The sequence below is a fragment of the Corvus moneduloides genome, chromosome 7 (assembly GCF_009650955.1).
Source record: "Corvus moneduloides isolate bCorMon1 chromosome 7, bCorMon1.pri, whole genome shotgun sequence".
NCBI lineage: Eukaryota > Metazoa > Chordata > Aves > Passeriformes > Corvidae > Corvus > Corvus moneduloides.
In genome coordinates, this window is record NC_045482.1 from 20,743,298 (window position 1) to 20,757,541 (window position 14,244).

General features: G+C 36.7%; 1 protein-coding gene and 1 long non-coding RNA gene across 8 annotated transcripts in view; one reads left to right on the forward strand and one right to left on the reverse strand.

Moving 5' to 3' along the window:
- The window catches only part of LOC116446569, a 110,043-nt gene extending 98,717 nt beyond the window's left edge, over window positions 1-11,326 (reverse strand). For all 6 annotated transcript variants that reach the window (XR_004241268.1, XR_004241272.1, XR_004241270.1 and 3 more), the window contains exon 1: window positions 11,240-11,326. This is a non-coding gene — a long non-coding RNA (uncharacterized LOC116446569). The remainder of the gene's footprint in view (window positions 1-11,239) is intronic.
- A 192-nt stretch (window positions 11,327-11,518) lies between these two features.
- The window catches only part of LOC116446565 (sodium channel protein type 1 subunit alpha), a 93,187-nt gene continuing 90,461 nt past the window's right edge, over window positions 11,519-14,244 (forward strand). For both annotated transcript variants that reach the window (XM_032114629.1, XM_032114630.1), the window contains exon 1: window positions 11,519-11,757. The gene's annotated coding sequence lies outside the window, so the exon portion shown is untranslated. The remainder of the gene's footprint in view (window positions 11,758-14,244) is intronic.

Here is a 14,244-nt window from a genome sequence, read left to right on the forward strand (position 1 = left end):
CTTAGCCATATGATGACTTGGATAGACCTGCTGCTGGTACTTTTTTCCTGTTTCAAATCTCCGTTAAAATTACAGAAAATACTTTCCTATTATTCTGATCTTAAGGAGCTGCCACATTTCACTGAAGCCAGTTGTATCATTGCTAATGGAGTGGCATGCATAGGCAGGGATGTGACCCCCAAAAGTTTGTCAATTGAGATATGTACTCAAATTATAGTAAAAAAGGGTTTGGGAGCCACAAAGCATTTTGTGAGAATTTCCAGTGTGGTCCTAAGGTAAACATGAATACATACTCAGTACTCATAGCACTAACAGTAGTGCTTGTGACTGTTAAGGGTAGATTGCATCTTACTGGAATAGCAGAAGAATGAAAGATAAGCAACACATCATTAGGACAGATGAGAAGAAAAGGAATGAAGCAATACATTATTTTTAATATTCTGAATGCTGTCTTTTGACATACCAGGCATGGACTCCATTTTATTACTGTGTATCAAAATTTGAAATAAATGAGATTAATCAGTGAAGACTTAATGAACAATTGTAATATTCCCTTATTGTTAGCAGAACTAAAAACAAGTTTCTGAAAATGTGACGTGAATAATACTGGAGGACTTCCAATCTTACTCTGAATTTATAAACACTAGAAATGACATTTTGAAGAACTATTGATTAGTTACATGAATATCAGTTCCAAGTAAAATACTGAAGATATTTTGATTTGAGCAACAAAAAATCAGAGGCTACAGTGCTAATTATGGTAATGAGCACAAAGATAAATGTTGTCAAATGACTCCCTTTTTTGAAAAGATTATAAATCTATTTAAAAAGGCAAGCATAGAAGCATAGTTGGTTTCTGGACTTTTTAAAAGTTACTAAATATCATGCATTCATTAAATACTTTGTTTGGATGCAAGTGATCAAATTAGGTGGGCTACAGGCTGAGCTGATAGATTTAAAAATATCACTAATGAGATGTATCTGAGTGTAGTGGTTTAGTCCAAAATACTCATTGCTGTTTATCTTCTGTGAGATAAGAATTAGGAGAAACGCAAAACAGGCACCAAACTTGAAAGAATATAAAGAAGTTTATTAACAGACCTAAAAGAAGAAGAAAAAAAAAATAATACCACACCTTCAGAACTCTTCTCCTCTCCCCACCTTTCTCCCTTCTCCCACTGACAATGTAAAAAGACAACCCTTGAGATGTTCAGTCTGTTTACCACTTCCATAATAACCTTGTTCAGTCCATTTAGGAAGAGGAGTCTCTCTTGTCCATGCTATGGAAACATCACAACGAGACAGCCGCCCAGGTTGGTTCTCTGCTCGCATGTGAGTCCCTTCCCCCCTGACTTGCAGCTTTTCCCACAACTGCTTTCGAGGGTCCACTCGAAGTTTTTGGGGTACAGTTTTAAGGTTGAGCTGTTCAGAAATAAAAGTTCTCTTCACCCATCTCTGGGAACATTTCATTTCTAAGAACAGAGGCCCTCCTCCTTCCCTGGGAGCAAAGGGTCCTCCTCCTCTTCATCTTTAGGACTATCTCTGGGAGCATCTCTAGGAACTGAGGTTTTCTCCTTTCCCATTTGGAGCAAAAGTCCTCATCGTTTCCATCTCTCCCTGTTAAAACTTCTCATGAAATTACAGCTGCATCAGCATCTGCCTATCTCAGCGCAGGTGCTTTTGCTCACAAGTACAAGTTGAACACTCCACCCCCCCATGCCTTCATGAAATTACAATGGGTACTCTGATATATCATAGCTTTACAACAGAATTTCAGCTTTAAGCATCTCCTCTTTCTCCTCCCTCAGGTTTTCAGCTCTTCACAGCACTAAAAGGGTTAATCTCACCTCGGCCTTGCAGCTGGAATTTTGTTCATCACTGTTGGTCACATGACCTCTGCTGGACAGCAGCAGAATCTTGGCCGCACTGGAGAGGGGGAGCTGCCCATCTGCCCACAGCAGGGCTGTGGTGGGTTCCGTGGGTGGAACAGGGCCCATCGGCTCCAGGATGGCCGTGGCCCGGCCTGGCCTGGCCCGAGCAGGGCCTGGGCTGGGCCCGCTGGCCCCCGCCCGGGGCCCACAGCCACCTGTCCCAGCACGGGAAGTGAGACAGAGCAAGTCTGCCTCAGGGTTTCTATTCTTAAGTGTGCATCACAGAGGTGGTCACAACTTTAAGTGGCTTAAAGAATTGTCCATATTCAAACTGGTCAGCTGATAGGTTCTGTCAGGTCACAGAGGAGCTGTAAGCACCCCTTTCCAAGAACGTCACTTCTGGGACTATGCTTGCTAACCCATGACACTGAGTGGTATTATTTCTAGGAAAGACCCTCTATAAATAGGTTCTTCATTTGGTGTATTAATATTTTTGTCAGTTATGCACACTATGCTGTAATGTTTTTGATTATAAAGTTTGCAGATGACATGGAAAAAGGAACAAGGTTAGTAAGGTTGGTATTTCAAGGTAAGCTGAATAGTCTGGTTTAAATACTGGAGTTGAAAACACCAAATTTGAATGTAGTCAAATGCAAGGTACAAGAACTGGGACTTCAGAATATAGGATAGGAAAGTTCATTTTCAAATGAAACAAGAATGAAAGATTTAAAAGCCAAAACCACCTCAAAGTGCATGGCCTGGGCAAGAAGGCCAGTGAGCTACTGTGATGACTGGAATGGAGAGCAGCAAGTAGAAGCAGGGACGTGAGCACGCTATGAGCTGGAACATGTGGCACTGATGAGGTTTCTTTAAAATATTCTGCCTTTTGTTCATGAAGGAGTTTGAAGGTCTACTAAAAGATTGTGTGAGATGCAAAAAAGTGTTTTGAGGCACTGGCAATGAGAGTGAAACCAAGCTTAAATAATTCAGTTTATAAATTTGCTGAAAAGAAAATTAAGAAGTACATATCACTGTTGGGTGGAGAAGACATTACACTGGGAACTCCCCAGCTTGTCTGACAATGGAATAGTATTTTCTAGAAAACAGCAGTTGATACTAGATGAGTTCGTCTTGTAAAATGCAGTTTATTGTAAATAAGTATTGGAACAGCTGATACAAAAGGCAGTGGATATAGAACTGGTCTGGGCCTTTAATTTAGATTCATAGCAAAGCAAATTTAAATTCTTCACTTCCATTGTGCAATTTGTTAATTTAGCAATTCTTCTTTTCCCTGCATCTTGAAAGAAGTTTTTCCTATGACTAATAGGGACAGTTCTGCTTTAAGATTATTATTATTATAATCAAATTATGTCCTTTAGAGGTCATGAAACTTCTCCAAGATGCATAAATTAGTCAGCTATATTCTGTTTATTCTTTTTTTCTCAGAATTGCTTTGAGGAAGTCTAAATTAGCAGTGGGAATTAGATAGTTTTCAGAATACACCTGTAGTCTGAAAGACGAATGGGAATGAGCCAGCTGTATCTTTCTCATGAACTCAGCTTTAAAGTGGTTGTTGAGCTTAGGGCTATAGCTCAAGTCAGCAGAAAAAGGAAGAGGAAAGCCCTTGAAAAACTTTCTTCTGCAGCACAAGACATCTCGATACATTTCATCTAGCAGTCACTTGCCCATAGAGGCGCTTGCTGTGGCTTTTTATCTTCATTCTATGACCTTTTTCACCCAATTATTTAATTCCCCTCTGAATCCAATCAAAATAAATAAATTATGGTTTCATTAGAGGAATAACTGAGCTAAATCCAGCGGAATGAAGCTGAGGCTAAACATTCTAGCCCATGAGCCCTGAAGTTCTATGAAGTACTGTTGCTTATATTTTCCAAATTTTTTTTCTTAAAATAGCTACTTTATCTGAATATGGCTGCAATTGAGTAAACATATCATGGATTAGCCTTCCTTTCTATATTGGTGGTGAAAATGCTTGGCAATGGCAGATTGTATCATACTGCTCCAATTCTAGACTGCCATGGCTGTTCCAGCAGACTCAGAGTAACAAAAAGAGGGGGCATGGGTTGTAGAAATAAAACATCAATATAGCCTCACAACCAAAATCAGAGTAGCCCTGCTGAAGCTCAAGCATCGTCACAGAAGTGCTATGTTAAAAAGAGAAAAATTAAAAATTGCTCATCCTGTTCTCTTAATTTTAAAGGAGGGGGTAGTGAAAGTCCAGTGGAAAACCCACTCTTTCCAGGAAGATGGTGAACCAAAACAGAAATCCTGGAGGAAGGTTTGAGAGCTGCTGTTAGGGGCAGAAAGTCCTATTAATGTTTCTGTTCTAATTTCTATTTTAATGACACTTGGGGACATGGTTCAGTGGTGAACACAGTGGTGCTGGGTTAATGATTGGACTCAATGTTAGAGGTCTTCTCCAAGCTGAATGATTCTATGATTCTTTTTGAGTTCCACAGGACATGTGTTGTGAGAGAGCACTCAATCTCCTTCCCAGATCATTCTGTAGACATGGAGCTTTCAGAAGGTTTCAGCCACTTGTTCTTGGGCAAAAGAATAGAGAGATTTGCATTGCTTCATTTCCTTTGCAAGTCCACCTTTAGACACAAAGAGACCAAAATCTGCGTTTTGCAAGGCAATGATTCAAAGCTGACACAAATTGAGATACTGGTTCTGGGAGGAAGATGGTCTCTGTCAGGACTGTGATAGGTATCCCAATATTGCACTGTAAGCAGTTGAAGAAGGAAGAGACATATCTTTCCCAAGGTCATGTTGCCACAGCTTCCAATAAAAATTAAAAACTGTTAAAGAAGTAAATATGACAAAGGAAAGAATTTTGCTTCATTGAAGTACCTTAAACAATAGAACTTGCTGAATTCACCTGAGGTGACCTGTTAAAAATAGGAAGAGAAAAATATTTTCCCTTATTGACCACTAAGAACTTAGTGATTTGACCACATATAGCTGAATCTTGAAAAATCACCTAATAGGAATGGTTGAGAAAGAACTTCTTCAGTAGATTTCTCTGAGATATCATTGGTTTACAGTGTGGAATCAGTTTGAAAGAGATCAGCATAAAGAGCTAACATCATTTCATGACGAGGCATTTTAGGCATTGCTTTTGTCTGTTTATGGCTGGTTTTCTTGTTTGTTTGATCTACTCTGCCTGAAATCAAGCCATAGTGGCTTACAAGGACACTCAGTTTACTTTCTCACGTAGAGGAAGGAAAAAGAGACAGCTACGTCAAAAAGATGAGCAAGATAAGCAAATATAACACAGACTTTCTCTTTGTCCTGCAACCTTCAAAATACTATTCTTGATTATTCAATTAGTGTGTTAATTGTTTTTAGTTCAGAGTTTACTTAAATGAAAGATCAATTAATAGTAGCCAAAATAATATTTATTCTGACAGATAAAACAAGTGTTTTAAACCAAGGCACTCTAGAGGTGACTGAATTTTCTTTACATGAGATGGTATTCATATCTTTTTTAACACTTTTATATAGTGCTTCTAAGCTCAGCGTTAGACAAAGGATCACTTAAGTGTATGCAAACCTAAGGTGTTGGCAAGGATGTATCCTGCTATGTAAATAATAATACACTGGTTATCAGTTAGCAAAGGACTGGAACCTCAGAACCTGGGAGCTGCAGAATATGACTGACAGCCCCTGAATCCTCCTGCTCTACAAGGGATTTCCCTCAACTGACAAAGATTTGGGGCATCTGGCGTGTTGGACCACTGTGTTTTTCAGCACTGAATGAAGGTTGACGTGTTTAGTACAAAGGTATTAACCTATAAGACTTGTCTCATTCTTACTAGGCTTTATCTTTGGGTTGGTGAAGCAGAAGTGAAGACAGAAGCATGCCCTGATCTAGATGCCTGAGCACCATTCATATTTAACTCTGTGTAGTTTGAAGGCTGAACAGTCTTTTGCCTATGAGAGCTTGTAGTGTGCAAGTTCAAAATTTGGATATGGAATACATAACCTGAAGAGCTTCGATTATTGCTCAGTAAGTCCTCTGTGGAAACAGCTACAGACACTAGAGACTTGAAAAGTTACCTGAGACACAGGCTTCTTATGTAATTGTGAGCTCTCATATTGTAAACTATGCCCAAATGACAAGGAACATCATGCAAAGAAAAGCAAGAAACCAAAAGGGAATCTGTGTTATTTCCTGGAAGCACCGAAATGATGGAAATAAGAGGAACAAGAATACAGAAGCTGGAACATTTTCTTTGGTGGGAACCAAAGAGATCTATTGAAAACTTTTAACAGGTCACCCACTCTTTTGTTACCCTGCAGTTGTTAAGCGAATTTCTAAAAGTTCTGGTAAAGCAAAATACAAGTAGTATCACTTTTCTATAAAGAACTACATCTGAACTATTTTTCTTTTTTCCCCCAGAAATATAGACTTTTAGAAGACTTGAAAAGACATTAAAACCTAATGAAAGTAAATATAGTTAGTTTGATTGCTCTGGGCCCATGTCAATTAAAGAAGGACAAATATAAGCTGCTTGGATCCAGAATGAAATGGAAATGATGAATTTATGCCTTTAGCAAAAAGTGAGTACTGATTGTATCTTCATGTGTTGCTAGAGGGGATGGCCAGTCTTGCGAACCTGTTCATTGCAGGAGGTCTTTCAGGATTTTGTGTTAGCCAGTTCTGCATCTATGTTAAATCAATATCACAAATGGTGCATGCTGGGGGCTATTTAGGAGGGGCTTGGGAAAAAAAAAAAAAAGAAAACAAAAAAAGGCACCTTATTGCTTTTAGTGCTAATGGTACATTTATTATGCTGAACCATAAATCTGTTTTGCCTGATATTGGTTTTAGGCATCAAAAACTCATGGCTTGGAGTTCAAGGTATTACCATTACAATTTCCAGAAATGTTCTGGTGGATGACTGACAGCTTTACTTAATCTCCAAAACTAAGTGTGGTTTCTTTCTTTCTCCTAAGCTCATAAAAGATAGTTTAGGGAGATGCTAAAAATAATTAAAATCTAAATTCAACATCCTGGAATCAGTGACAGAAGAAAATTCAACAGAAAAGCCTGCCAGTACTAATTATTTTCAGTTGATAAAAATCATTCATTTACTGAAAATAAATAGGCATATTTATTGAATGGTTAATTAACTGCTTTTTGATTTTTCACTTTTTTCTTTCCTCCTATTTTTGCCATTCTCTTTTATTATTAATATGCAAAACAGCAGATGGTTTTTTTATGAGATAAGTACAAAAATAGTCGCTTGGGAAATCAGTTTATGGGCACTCTCAGAGGTATAATAGGCAACCCTATAAATCTTACAAAGAATCTTGAAAAGGAATTTAAAAGACTATCGTAGCTAGTTTTATTGTAGAGGAAGAGATGTCAAAGAGAAATGAAAGAACAGTCCATGAATATTAAGATTACTATGACCTTGACCTATTTAATGTTCACAGTTTAATTGTAGAAGGTTTTTATGTTTAATTGGATTATAATTTTTCAGTTATTTTCTAGGATAATGTATATTGTTAAATGTCAGAAACTGCATGTGAGTACAAAATTAAAAAATTAGGGATACCTCTCTGAGGAGTATCCACTGAATTCAAGAATTCAGTGTTCACCCTTCATGACTGGAATATTTCATCATTTGGAGGAAAATCAGGGACAATCTTGTAAATATGTGGCATACTAAGTATTGTAAAATACTAAGGAAAGGAGGCTTGAAAACATTGCCACATCTTAACATCTAAGTTGTACTATTTAAGATGTTTGGAAATATGAGTGCTTTTTAAAATGCTCTTTAATTCAGTTGCAAGTTTGGTAAGGTATGATTTAAGGACAAGAGGGTATTTAGAGATGTACTTCTGCCTATTTGAATATTTGCATCAGTCAGATACCAGAAAGTTTAGTCAACTAAAGGGAAAAAACCATCCCTTTTTGACTAGTCCTCCAGTGGTCTTCATTGTGATATGACTGGGTCAAATAATAAAAAATATATGCAGAGTAAATTGAGATCTTGAGCTATTAGATAATACTTGAAGGAATAAATCAAAAGCTTTTGCTGCCTGTTTCAAAAGTAGGTATGTGATATGCATTTATGGGTTTTGCTTATCCAAAGTAGCACATGCAGAGAAATGGCCAAAGTCTGCAGAGAGACTTGGGTAAAGGACTCATAAATGGAATCCCCCTCCTCCTCCATTTATAAGACTATGTGTTATCAACACTAAATACAGGAGTTTATTTTTTTGAAGTCTTTGAGCCATTGTTTACACATTGCAGCATGACTCACTTGTGCAGGTTGTTCAGGAGCACAAGGGATAAATTATTTTGAGAAAAGAAAGAAAGGTCAGAGAAGGACAGAAAAAATGCCAAAAACCTGCACCACAAGATATTGTAGTTGTCTCTCCAGTCACTGATACCAGAGCATTTTAGTGTTTCAGCAGATCCCAAATGGAATCTATATTAGTATGAGCAAACCTCAAGTAATGATTTATTTATGTGCAAGGCATCTTAAGAGCAAGGTGTCTAAAAAAAATTGTCCTGTTTACTCAAGGTTGTTGGCAGGAGTAAGGTCTATGAGATGCTGCTTCCTCCATTTCAGCATGGAATATAAAGGACCTTGTGGAAATAAACTCAGCAAGTAAGGGTAATTTAGTGATAAGCACTGTAAACCTCTACTGCCACATTTTCCATAAAGGAAAAATTCCAGAACTTGGTTCATAGACTTACAGTCTTCTGTAATAATGACTAGCATTATCTTCATAACATCTATAGCAAAAGAGTTTAGACTGTTTTGTACTCCTCACATTAAACCCCCAAACATTTATATTTTCATCTCCATCCTCATGAGGTGTTGTCATTCTTCTTTTCCAATCCGCAGATTTTTCTAATAATATTCAAAAGACTACAATTTTTAAAGGATTTTTTTTCCTAACTGCATTTACTTTATTTACTTTGCCTCTCTGTCTGCTGAGGCATCAGAATAATTAATTTGCTTGTTGAGTATTATATAAACTTGACTGACTTTCTTACCACTCTCAAGCATTAGACATTACTACTCGTATTACCAGTGCAGCTGGCTCAGAAAGAGTCTTTTGCTGAAAGTCCTACATGTCAGCAACTTCTGTATCTATTTGTGTTCAGATAGTCTTGACTTGCCAGCAGATCAGACCCAGGGAAAAATGCTTATATGAGTTACTGTAAACTGAAAAATACTGTGGCTCAATGGAAGAGCAATTTGGCTAGTATCTGAGAGAAGTAAACAGCTTTTATACTCCAGACAAAAGCTATGGCTCTCAGTTGTATTTTGAATGACAAAACATAATGTTTGCAAACTATTACGCTGGATTTACTTATCCTCATGAGAACAGACTGTGATGAGGCAGTCATTGTTCTCCAATTGGATATACAGTTATAGGAAATATTATAGAAAATAAGAGTGGAAAACTTTGAAGGAATATCCAATTCATCATTTAGCCGAAAGATGGAATCAGCTGTATAAAACTTAGACAAAGTTTGCCTGAGCTGCAACATCAAGCAAATTGTATATTGCCTTTGCAATGCTGCCAGCCAAATTTGCACTGTTCATTTAGATAGCCTTTTCTACTCAATTTCTGTGTATTGGGTTGGGTTACCTGTAGTGTACCAATGAACTTTATTTATTTTTCTACCTGGTGCAGTCAACATTTGGTTATCTCTAGTCAAATTGTCCTGTCCAGTGCCATGGCTGTGGAGGCACCTGAGCTTGCTCTAAGTGAGTACTTTGTCTGCTTTGCTGTTTGGAGTGCCATGACCAACAGAATTGTTCATTTTTGCACCTTAATTAAACTGTCCTTGTATGTTTCCAAAGCCTAATACAGGTATGATATTTCCACCTCTTGATTAACCCAGGGCAAGTACGTAAACAGATTTTTTTCTAAAGCAAGCACTCTTATTAAACACTTGAAACACCAAAAGTAGAGGTTCATACATATAAACTACATAAAGTTTTAATAGGGACTCCTCATTAACAGTCTACACCAATACGTGAAAAATAAATGCACCAAAGTTTTTTTAATGTTATTTTCTGAAGATTGGAAAAACAGTTACTGATTTCAAATACAGCAATAATTGGTTTTTTTAAAAATTATTCTCAAATTATATTTTTCTCGCTTTTTTTTTTGTTTCCACATTCTACTTAACTCAGGATATGCTAGCTGTAGGTCTTATTAGTGATCTACCTTTTCTATCAAATGCTTCTACCTTTTTTCTTTTTTTTCCTTTTTCCTTTTTTTTTAATTTTCAGTAAAGGAAAAAGGAAAGCATTCAACAAGGGACAAGGAAAACATATATTTCAAAAACCAGTGAAAAGCAAGCATTTTTTTACCTCATCAAATTTGACAGAAAAGTCATTGTAAGTTTATCTTTAAAGGAGAAATATAAATTAAATAGATTTTGTAAACAAAAATTTGGATTATTTTTATCTCTTTCACTTACAGCTTGATTTTCGTTTTGAGATCAGAGCTCAAGTCATGTTTAGTCTACTAAGGACATAACTAAGAATAATAGTTCCTGCATCTAACCTGACTTCTGTAAGCCCCAGTCAATGTTCCACATTGAGACTAAAACTTTTCTTGACCTGTCTTTTAATGTTGCCACAGGATTTTATGTCTATATTGCATTTACTCTTGATTATGTCTAATTGAGCAAATATAACTACAAAAATATAACTACAAATAAAACTCAAACATAACTGCAAAACTTAGGATGATCCATATTATTGAAACCTTTGCCTTCTTTTGTAAAGAGAAACTGTATCAATCAAAATATTAATTCACAAATAATTTGTATATGCATTATATGTATTTAAGGCTCTTTGCTTACTATTGAAGCAAATAAAATGAAAAATGAAGTAAGTCATGGAATACTTACATAAGTTATATGCAGTAATTTTAATTTCTATAAAGTGCTTTTTCTAAACAAGGTTGTGTAGATTTTTGATGGCTGGCTAAGCCTGAATACTTGTTTCTGCTGTTGTGCCTTGCACAGAAGTGCTGATATGACCCAAACAACAATAAACGAAGAAATATACCAAGGCTTCTCTCAAACCACCCCCCCCCCCCCAAAAATAGCAAAGAAACACCAGAAATGACTGTAAATATCTTCAAAATAGAGAATATATCTTTCCCATCATTTTCTTGAAAAACCAAATCTCTGTAATACAAGAAGTTTAGCCCTGTAACACCATGTACAACAGGTAAAAAATGGTTATTTTCCAGAAACCAACCTGCATGCAGTAGGATTTATTTGAGGGAATAACAATTCCCTTTAGAAATTAATCCCAGACTTTCTCTTATAGCGATGCTTTCCTTCTACTCACCGCAGTAAGAAATACATAGACAGGTGTGCAGGATCAGTGTGTGTCTCTCGGTGCTTTGCCTTGCTGTTGCTCTCCTATCAGGGCTAGCTGAGCAGTCCTGTGGGCACAGTGTGACAGGAGCTCCGCTGCCTTGGGAGCAGGTACAGCTGCAGCTTTAGCGCTCGCTCTCTGCCTCACATTTGTAACACCCTCACTCCTTCCGGTCATTCGTTCCAGGGGAGGAATGACACCAGCATTTCTGAGCTGTTCCTGTGTTTTCTCTCAGAACAGTCAGGGAAAGCAGACTTCGTGATCTCCATGCTAACTACCAGCCTGCGTGCTGCCAGTTCTCCCTACTTCTGCCAGTGATGACATTCAGCTTGCTCCTCCACACAGGATACAGCACTGATTCCTCATTATGTAAGGCAGTCTAGGTCAAGTGTAGGAGAGACACTGCTGGCCTGAGCAAGCTAGTGGATTGCTCCCTCAGCTTCATGGGGTCTGGAAGCTGGATCCTGATCTTTGCTACATCTTCTTGGGTGAGTGTTTTTGCATGATTTAAATGGTTACTGTGCTGCTTTTCTATGCAGATAGCTGTCAGCCATGCTGTGAATTGCAGAGATAATTTCTTAGGTGAAATCAGCTCTGTCAGCATGATTGAATTAAGATAGTAGTTCTTCTAGGCTTCTCAGCTTTAAGACACTTTACAAATAAATAAATCATAAATCGGGTTTGTTAAGAAACATCCTTTCTAACCATATGGGGATTAGTGTTAATTTGACTGATTAAGCAGTGAATTAAATCCATTTGCTTGAAGATGGTGTGGGAAAGCATTATTGGATATTGCTATTAGCTCTGAGAGGTTTACTGCAGTTCTTGGCTGTTGCATTTTTTTAGCCTAGCAAATTACAAATACGCTTCTCCTATTAAACTTAACAAAAGAAACAGAAATGGTCTTTAATTTTCTTGTACTCTCTGGTTATTTTTTGAAGTAGCAATTAAACTCAGGATGCTATTTGCTGTGTACTGCATGAATGTCTAAATCTTTATGCTTCTGAGATATGTAAGGTGAATACTGCAGATAAAATTACATTTAGTGACTGCTCTGCAGAATGCTAGAACAGTACATGGGAGCTAGATTTATATTAGAGAGTAGCTTTTATTCATGCTCCATGTAGAATTCAAAGACATTTTTTGTATTTCAGCCCTGCTGAAAATCAGTCTGTAACAAAGAATAGAACAAGTTTGTCCTTAATTTTACGTGCTGGGTATTGTCAGGTGCTGGGAGGTCTGATCATACTGGAATGCAGTAGAAGAGGCCCTGGAAAGTAACAGCATAACACTGATACTGCAGTATCATATAGGGAATTTCAACAAGGCTAGCTTGCTTGTTAAGGACAGCTACTGTCTTATAAATCTGAAAAAATATTTAACACATATGAGAGATTAATTGGAACACTTGTCTTTCTTTGCAGTACCTTGGACAGCAACTTTTTTGTTCTCTAATACAGTGAGTCTCCTTCATGGGACTCAGCAACTGGTGAAAATTAATACCAATTTAAGAGACATCAATGAATTAAAAAGTACCAGGGAATTTATAGTAAAAAAAAAAAAAAAAACAAAAAAACAAAAAAACAAAACTGAGAGGAACTTTGGTCAGCATTGTATCAATGCATTGTATTTAACAGCTTACTGCCAAGATTTCTTTTAATATTATCTTTAAAATAGCAGTGTTTGTATTGCATTATGTTAATGAGTGTCAAAATAGTAAATTAAGAATGCAAAATCGTTGGCAATTTACAATATGGCATTGACAAAATTTTCATGTCTAATAGGTAACTGTTCACTTTAAGTGTAAATACCAAGGTCCCTTACATCAAAATAAGATTGGATATTAATATAAGTTTATGTATTAATATCTGATTAAAACTAATTTTGATGGGAAGAGTGGAAGCCTTTTAAATGTGTTTTTTCTCCCCACAAGAAACTAGTTGTTCTTCATACTGTTCTAGAAATAACTGATAGACTAATTTCAACACTTGTTCTGAAGTGAGGTGAATTGTTTTATTATTTTCTTATTGTCTTTGGAAGCTCTCTTTCTCTGAAAAAGAACTGCCAGGCAGTGAATTGTCTTTTCATCATGGTCTTACCTTACCAGTTACTAATTTTTTTTTTTTTTTTTTAGTAATGACAGTTATATAGATCTATGCTGTGATTTAGTAGAAATACGAGGCTGCAGCCTTCATTAATTACATTATGAAAGTTGGGCTCAAGAAAGTGGAGCTCAGTTTTGGTATCTTGATAAAACCTCTGTTGCAATGCAGTATATTACATTGTATAATATTTTATAGATATCACTTCAGACTTCAAAATACCGAAGTATGTCTTTCAAACAAACTTGAAATAATAGCATAGTATAGGAACTTAGTACCATGAATTATTGTAATGATGTACTTCACATTCTTTGTCTCTTGCTGCTTGAAGTGTTCTAAAGTAGTTACGCTATTATATATGAGTACACTGTGTTCCATCCCATTTCAAGTGTGGGTGCTTGAGGTATTTTCTTACAGGCTCAAGGAGTATTAATAACATATCTGTTCAATTAGAAGAAAAAAAAAAGGCCTTATTGTCTTTAAATGTGTAGTGATTTTCTGGAAGTCTTATTTTTATTTTTTGCATCATGGTTCATAGCAGGGTACACACAGTACTTCTCAGCATAGCAAGCTGCAGATACTACAGTAGGATACAGTGTTAGAAAATGGTGTTTCCCATGTGTATTCATACATCCCATATTCTGGTATATCACTTTGGGTCTGAGAAATTGAATCTGAGCTGTTAAGTATGTTTTGAACCCAGTACATTGCAGGATATTTGTCATTAGTGGTCAGTGCCTCCACCTGGTATTTTTCTGTGGCTTACTGGAATTGTCCAATCCATGGCTACATCAGTAGCTTGATTTCAATATTCTTTATATTTCCTCAAATCACAGTATGCAGCTGGATTTTCTGACAAACTTTTCACTTTTC